Source organism: Camellia sinensis, chromosome 14, assembly GCF_055761805.1.
Source record: "Camellia sinensis isolate YWXY chromosome 14, ASM5576180v1, whole genome shotgun sequence".
NCBI classification, from domain to species: domain Eukaryota; kingdom Viridiplantae; phylum Streptophyta; class Magnoliopsida; order Ericales; family Theaceae; genus Camellia; species Camellia sinensis.
The window spans coordinates 142,514,361-142,521,857 of NC_138974.1; the positions used below are offsets into that span (position 1 = coordinate 142,514,361).

Sequence of the window (7,497 nt, forward strand, 5' to 3'; positions counted from 1 at the left end):
ATCCTATCACTTGAGAGAGAGAAAGAGTGTTGTTTTGTGTTTGGCTTTTGTACATCCATCTAAGAGAGTGGAATGTCAAAAATACTTTTTCGAGATACATAATTCTTTTGTAAAGCAAGCATATGAAGTAACATGTCATTAACTACATGAAGGTAGTTCAATTGGCTAAAACCATTACATCTCACTAAAAAGTCAAGAGCTCGAGTCTTATCATAGGCAAAATTTTTCTCACACAGCCTCTGATGTATCCAAAAAAAAAAAGGTAAGATATGATTTATCCACAAAATTGAGTAACATATCATTTATCCACAAAATTACTGTGGTAGACAACAATGTTCATGAGATACAAAGTTATCTGCCTCTACTTGTTCCTAATGTCTTAGCTAGAGAAGTGAAAAAGCATCATATACATTTCAAGCACTAATTGCCATGAAGGATGCAACAACTGATACACAAAAAGCCCTCACATACAAAATACAAACCTAGGCATCCTTTTTGACAAGAATGAAAAAATGAAGGGGTAAATTTCCAAAAAAAAAGAATTGAATCATCAAATTAGAGACTACTTTCCTCAAAAATCAATAATACCCCATTAGAACAATGTTATCTCAAAAGCCTGGCTACAACCTCAATCAAGTTCGAATCATCCCCTTCCTTCAGTGGAGGCTTCACATACTTTCCTATTGTTTTTTGGCGATGCTGTCTCCTCATCCTCAAAATTTTTTCCTTACTTTGTTGTCTTTTCTTCTATTTCACTCGGATTTTTTGATCTATGTCCTTCTCAAACTGTAATAACCCGATCCTCTCATATGCTATAATTCCCTCATTATATGTGTGATTATATATGTGTTTATGTGGTTAATGTGAAATTCCATGTTTCAATGTGTGAATTACATATATATCAATTGTATCTGTCGATTATCACAAAAATTTGTTGAAATTGCAACCTTTGGACTGAAATTGAAAGTCTTAGAGATGCGATAAACCGAAATTGATTTTATAGTTATGATTATTGTAATATGCCTGGGGGGTACCCGTGCGCGTTAAACAGTTCGGACCCTCAATCTCTTTGATCTAGTCTCACGAGTGCAATGTGAAACATAGATGAGAGTCCAGATTTGGCAACTTTCATTGAAAATCTATTTTATTGCAATTTTGTCAAAAATGAACTGCATCATCAGATCTCAGAGTCGCCACCTAATATTTATTTTGGGAAAATTAGAAAACCTGTGACTCGTGCCCGGGCCACTATTCGTTGTAACCAAGGATTGCTTGGCTTGGAACCTTGGGTATGAAGGGGGAAGGTCATTAATTGAGTACCCCCACTCACCCGATCAAAAGATCGGCTTTTACTAACCATGATATGAATTTTATTTTCTTATATGTTCATGTTCTGATTGTTTAATAAATCCTAAAATTTATTATGGGAAGCATACAAGTATAGACTGGTTTGCCTGAATTAGAATAATTCAATTTCATGTTTGTTTTTCGAAAAGGATTTGATTTGCCACTTAACAAAGTGGGCTTAAATCTTGTGAATTTGCCATTTGACAAAGTGGGCTTAAACGTACATTCATTGAATCATTCTAATTCAAGCAACAAGCCTTCATCCACTGGCATTCATAAAGATATATCACATAAGCAAATAGCCACATGGTAGGATGCTAAACATAATAAGAAAATTATGTACAAGCGGGATGCTAAAGTATAAAAACTCACATATTTACCGACGTTCCACGAACAGCTACAAAACAAAGTTAGTAAAAACACGCATGATCTTATATACAAAATCCTAATGCAATACATACACAAGAATGCTTCTAAAGATCTGGCTTCTAAAACATGACATGTGAAACATTGCAAAACATGCGATAGCGCACAAAATCATGTAAGAATCAATTCAAGCACAAAGATGCACATTTAGCCAGATCTAGGCATGAATAAGGATGCAAAGCATGGATATACATGGCATGTCAGATATATACATATGTACAGTTAGGGAAAGTGTTTAAAGAATGGGATAGAAATAAGCGGGGATTGAGAATTATTACAACATTTTAAATATTACAAATCCGAGGGAGAGACAGAAGGGAATAATAAAATAAAATAAAGCCTCATAAAACACTCAAATTAAAAATAAAAATAAAATAAGAACTTCTGGCGTGATTGAGTTTGGCCCTCTTGCTCTTACTCTTCGTTTTCCTCTTCTGTTCAATCTCCAGCATCAGCAGTATGGTGTCCTTTTTCAGTTTTTTATATTTTTTACTCTTCAATTCAGAAGTTGAAGAGTTCTTTGAAATTCTCCGGAAGCTATTCATGGCTTGATGCAGCATACGGGCTAACTCTTCATCAGTCTTGCAATTCTCGGCACGTTTGTGTTTATTGTTCAACATCTTAACAGGAAGATGCTTCTTCATCTTGTTCTTCTTCAAGTATCTTTCTTTGCTAGTTGCCTCCTCAGAAACAGTTTCAACCAATTGTAAAGCACTCTTGGCTGCAACAACTGCCTTTGCTGCTATCTCAGCTTTCTCTTCAGCCACAGCTCTTATAGCCTCCGCCACCCTAACTGCAACTGCAGCAGCTAATCTCGAGGCCTCCATAATCTCCTCAGGTGAAATATTAGGGTTTTTCAAATGGGATCTCATCAAATTGTTAAGACGGGAGTCAAATACACGCAATTACTAGAAGCCGAAGGGTGGTGAGAATTGGCATCGAAATTCTGTTTCTTTAATACGGCAAGAAGCCACTTTCGAGGAGGCAAAAGGACATCAGAGTCCAAGTGATTAAGGTCACATAAATTAGCTTCCATTATTCTCTACATGTGTACAACAATCTCCTTTCCTTTCATGCTGATCTTGAAATCTCAACTGTGTAACAGAGAGAGATAGAGATTAAGTGTTTATTATTCCCTGAGAGAGAGAGAACTCCTCCCTTGCTGTGTATGTCTTTGTGTGGATGTGTGTGCGTGCTTTTTATTTAAAAACCATATCACCACCCACTCCACAAAAACAAAGGCAAAGAGAGAGAGAGAGCTTGTGTGTTGAGGGTAGCATGGAGAATCAGTTGGTTGCACATGGGTAAGGTTTGGGATTAAAGCTAGAATTTGATTTTTCTACTGAGATATTCATAAAGTAGCATATTTCAATTTTCACCAACGGGTGTTCAAAAGAAAATGTCCAAGTCTTAGGGCTGGTCAAAATGGGGTGTCTACAATTAGCATGATTTTTAGGACATTATATGAAGTTTTGTAAAAATTTGATTCATAATGAATTAATTAGCTCTATTTGGCTAAACCTCCTAGATTTAACACTTTGAAACTAAAATTAACGACTTCAATGAGTTCAGAAACCGAAATTGAGTAAATAAATATGCTAATGGGAATTTTTAGAGTCATTCAGGCAGTTTAATTGAAAATTGATATCGTCTGATTCGTTAAGTTATGTTTGGTTGGCCTATATAGTACATATGACTTGTTATATAGTTGAGCTCATCTTTAGCTTTTTAAGAGACAAAACCATGGAGAGAGAGAGAGAGAGAGAGAGAGAGAGAGAGAGAGAGAAAGAAGAAGAAGAAGAGAAAAGAGAGAAAAGAAGAGAATTCAATTTAAGTTTGGAGATTGGAAGAGTAACCTTAAGATTGGCTCAAGGTAAGTGTTAATCAACGCAAATACTCTCAATATTTCTTCAATTGCTTGGAATCAAGTCTTAAAATGAAGTTTCTTACATGTATATGAGTTAGGGTTTTGCGTTATGATCTCAACTTAACCAATTTCATGAAATTGAAGATGTAATCTTTGGATTTGGCTAATTTAAAGGTTGATTCTTGTGTTTTGAATTGTCTTGAGTTAGATTACAGGTCATTGCCTTTTTATCTTTAGTTTTTGGCATGTTTTGAACTCTTGCATATATATGTATATATTTGTATATATGTTTGTAGATATATATCTTGAAAAGATGAAGAAGATGAGGAAATGTGGAAATTAGAGCTATATATGAGAAATTAAAATGAGTTATGATCCCCTTCAGTTTAGGTTTCATGTTTGTTTTGATCACACGTCATGTTGTTGAAGTGAAGTTGCTTGAATTGAGCTTAGAAATGCATTTGAACAACTTGATTTTGATGAATTTTCAAACTGCTCAAACAAGACCCAGGACCGCACGTGCGGGGCCCATGGCCGCACGTGCGAGGTTCACACGTGCAAGGCTCACAGCCGCACGTACGGAAAACAGGGGAAGCAACTTCTGCATTCTGAAATAAAAGCACATGTGAGGCCGTACGTGTGGGACATCTCTCCACATGTGCGGTGAAGGACTTCCACATATGTGGGAATTGGGGAAGAATCTTATCAATCTCTGTTACCCTTTTTTATCCTCTAAATCTGGTAATATGTGTATTTAATCCCTCCGAAAAGCTTAGAGCAAAATAAGAATTGAACGAAACAGAAAAATGATTAAGGAATGGAAGTTAAGAAAAGAATGTGTGGCTTTAAGAAAAAAAATGTGTGGCTTATCCATTTGTGTATGTGCCATGTGTAGGTCACTTGCGAGAAGCGACCGTCGCTCAACTAAACCACTGTGAGTAATAATAGTGTAACGATATATTTATTTATGTATTTTTTATTATGAATTATGTACCTTGATTGTGCTTGACATGTTCAAGATAAATTATGCTATGGTTTATGCATTATGATTGTGAATGGCATATTTGGGATAAATGATATTTGGGATAAATGGTGCTATGATTCATGTAATTTTGCTTATGAGTGGTAGACGTTAAACAAATTACAAGTGATTGGAAACAATTGAGCAACGGTACAAATATAAGCAATGGCATATGAAATGGACCTAAGGTCGTTTTGTTTCCATTATATATGGTGGCCTTAAGGCCGAGGGAGGTGGAGACATGTCGATATTCCATCTACCCTACCATGATATGAATTTTTATGATTAATGGCTCTAAGGCCGAGGGAGATAGAGACATGCCGATGTTCCATCTACCTTATAAAGTCCAGAACAGCTGTTGATATGTTGGGCCGAGGCCGTTATGTATTATGTTGGGCCTGAGGCCGTTGTGCATCATGTTGGGCCCTAGGCCGTTCCGTCTTATGTGGGCCCAAGGCCTTTTTGGAATGTGACGAAGGGGACATGCATACGTTAAATAAATATTCTCCAAGACATATGCCTACTCACCCGAACCTTTTTACATTATTATTATTCACTGAGCCTTGCTCACTCCATTTTTATATATGTTTATGTAGGTGATCAGCTTAGAGGATAGCCATAGGTTAGCCTCAGGAAACTTTTGGATGGACCAGTTTTCTTTAGCCTTAAAAGTGGAGCCTTTTATTTTTTGGAATTGAGTCCACATTCATTAAGTCTTTTGAAGCTTGTTGCTTAGACATTTATGGATATGTAATTTTTGGATTGCTAGCGTACATGATTTATACTTGTATATATAAACTGTGTATGTGAATCATCTGCATATGTTGTTTAATGATCCTGGCATGTAAGCACTGCTCAATGGACATTCTGCTATTTTTTTGCTTCCGCTTAAGGCCACGTATTTGAATAAATAGTTTTGAAATTTTGTCTTTGAGGCCTGAATGCAGGCCGGTCATAACCTAAACTTTTAGGGGGGGAGGGGGGGTTTGGGTCGTGACACAAACACTCCTTGCCAAAAGACCTCACCCATTGATGGCCACAACCATCGTCTCATAGGGTGTTTAGAATCGAACTCCTCAGCCAGGTCCTCATCCATGCTCTTAAGGGTGGCATATGAGAACCATTTGACCCATATTTGATCCCTCCGGTTCTTCAACTTGTGTTGTTCTTGCATTATTCCAGTCTCTAGATTCACATATACTATGCTCCTTGAGCTATGGTATGCCCACACATTTATGAGTAGCTCAAGCACCTGAGAGTAACAATGCTTGTCCTGCTAGATAATATACCATTATTCCAATTCCTATAAAATAAACTTCATTGCAAACTAACTTGAAAGGGTGGTAAGATCATAACAATTTTGCAAGAACAAAAATGTATTTGTTTAAGTAGAAGAAATTCACCTTGGATAAACTTAGATAACAACGACCGTTTTGATGGTGATTTTCATAGAATTGTGCACCCAATGCATCTACAAACATTCTGCAAATGACATCACACCCATACCAACAATTTCACAAAGTCAATGAACTCTTAAATCCCTATTGAGTTAGAAAATCGTAATAAGCATTCCCATAGAGGTAACTAATTATGCAAATTTTCAAACCTAGAAAACATTACGAACTCCATGAAGGACTTGGTTGGTAAAGCCCAGTTGTGCATAATAGACCACGTGTCCCCATCTACAAGCATGAGAGGTAGAGAAATCCAATCATTCTTTATGCCATACATCTTTAGAGCCTCAAAAAAGGCAAATTTGCAGCAAATAATGACCAGGAGTGTAAAAATAACCCGCGGTCTGTGGGCAGACTGAGGTGGGCCTAGCCCATTTAGGCTTGGGCCAAAGCCTAGCCCAAGACCTTGGGCCTGGGCCATCATTTTGAAGTCCGGACCAAGGCCTAATGTCTTTTTTAGTGTAAAATAATAAAATTTTGATAGAAAAAAAAAAAATTATTCAGGCCCACCCAAGCCTATAGGTATCCATGGAAACCGCAAGAGTCAACCCTGCGGATCGAAAAGGTGACGAGACTATTGAGATTGTCAATTTTCATTTGACCAAGTTTGTCAATTAAAATGCTTGATATCGAAGTATTCATTTTCTGTCAGTGAGTGAGAAGAAGGTGTTGCAGATAAAAAAGAGATGGCTTTCTGTAAAAATAAACTTATAGATACTTGTGCTCGACTTGAATCATTGGTTTCTCCGTGGATACTGTTGATGCCCTGGCCGCACAGTACTCCGATTGCTTTCTGCATTACATTGCAGGTTCTTGGCTCTTGGGCTGCCCAAATCTAATTTTGGAGCTCCATCTGAATCGTTGCGAGGCCTTCTTCTGACTGGTGTACTAAGCGACACTAACACTGATTGACCTTGGGTTGAATCACTGACCTTGTAGAGTCAACTTGAACGGGCCCACTGGACTTGGGTAGTTCTTGTTTCTTTTGTATTTGGGATTATTATCTATGCTAACTTGCTCAGCTTTGATGGCTATGATTAGGAAGTTGATAGTGGCTTGGTTTGTTGAGGCATTGATGGAGGTGTCGAAAATTTTGGGTAGTTTAGTAAATTTTGGGTAGTTTAGTAAATTCCTTAGTTATGAAAAAGGGTAATTTATCATAATCACTAAGTCAAACATGTCCAATGACGCATATGAGAAGTTTGCGTGTTCGAAGACGATGGTGATCATTGTTATATGTAATTTCATTCATCGATTTAGTTTTTTTTATATGTGGCTCATATGTAACGATTCTCTAAAAAATATTTCTTTTAATTGTACGACTCGTCAACACAAATGGACGATAGGACCGTCGCATTGAAAGATTTTCCACCTTAGATATC

At 37.1% G+C, this 7,497-nt stretch overlaps 1 pseudogene; it reads right to left on the minus strand.

The window, feature by feature from the left end:
- Nucleotides 1-603: 603 nt before the first annotated feature.
- LOC114299144 (uncharacterized) lies at nt 604-6,536 on the minus strand (annotated as a pseudogene).
- Between the last annotated feature and the right edge of the window lie 961 nt (nt 6,537-7,497).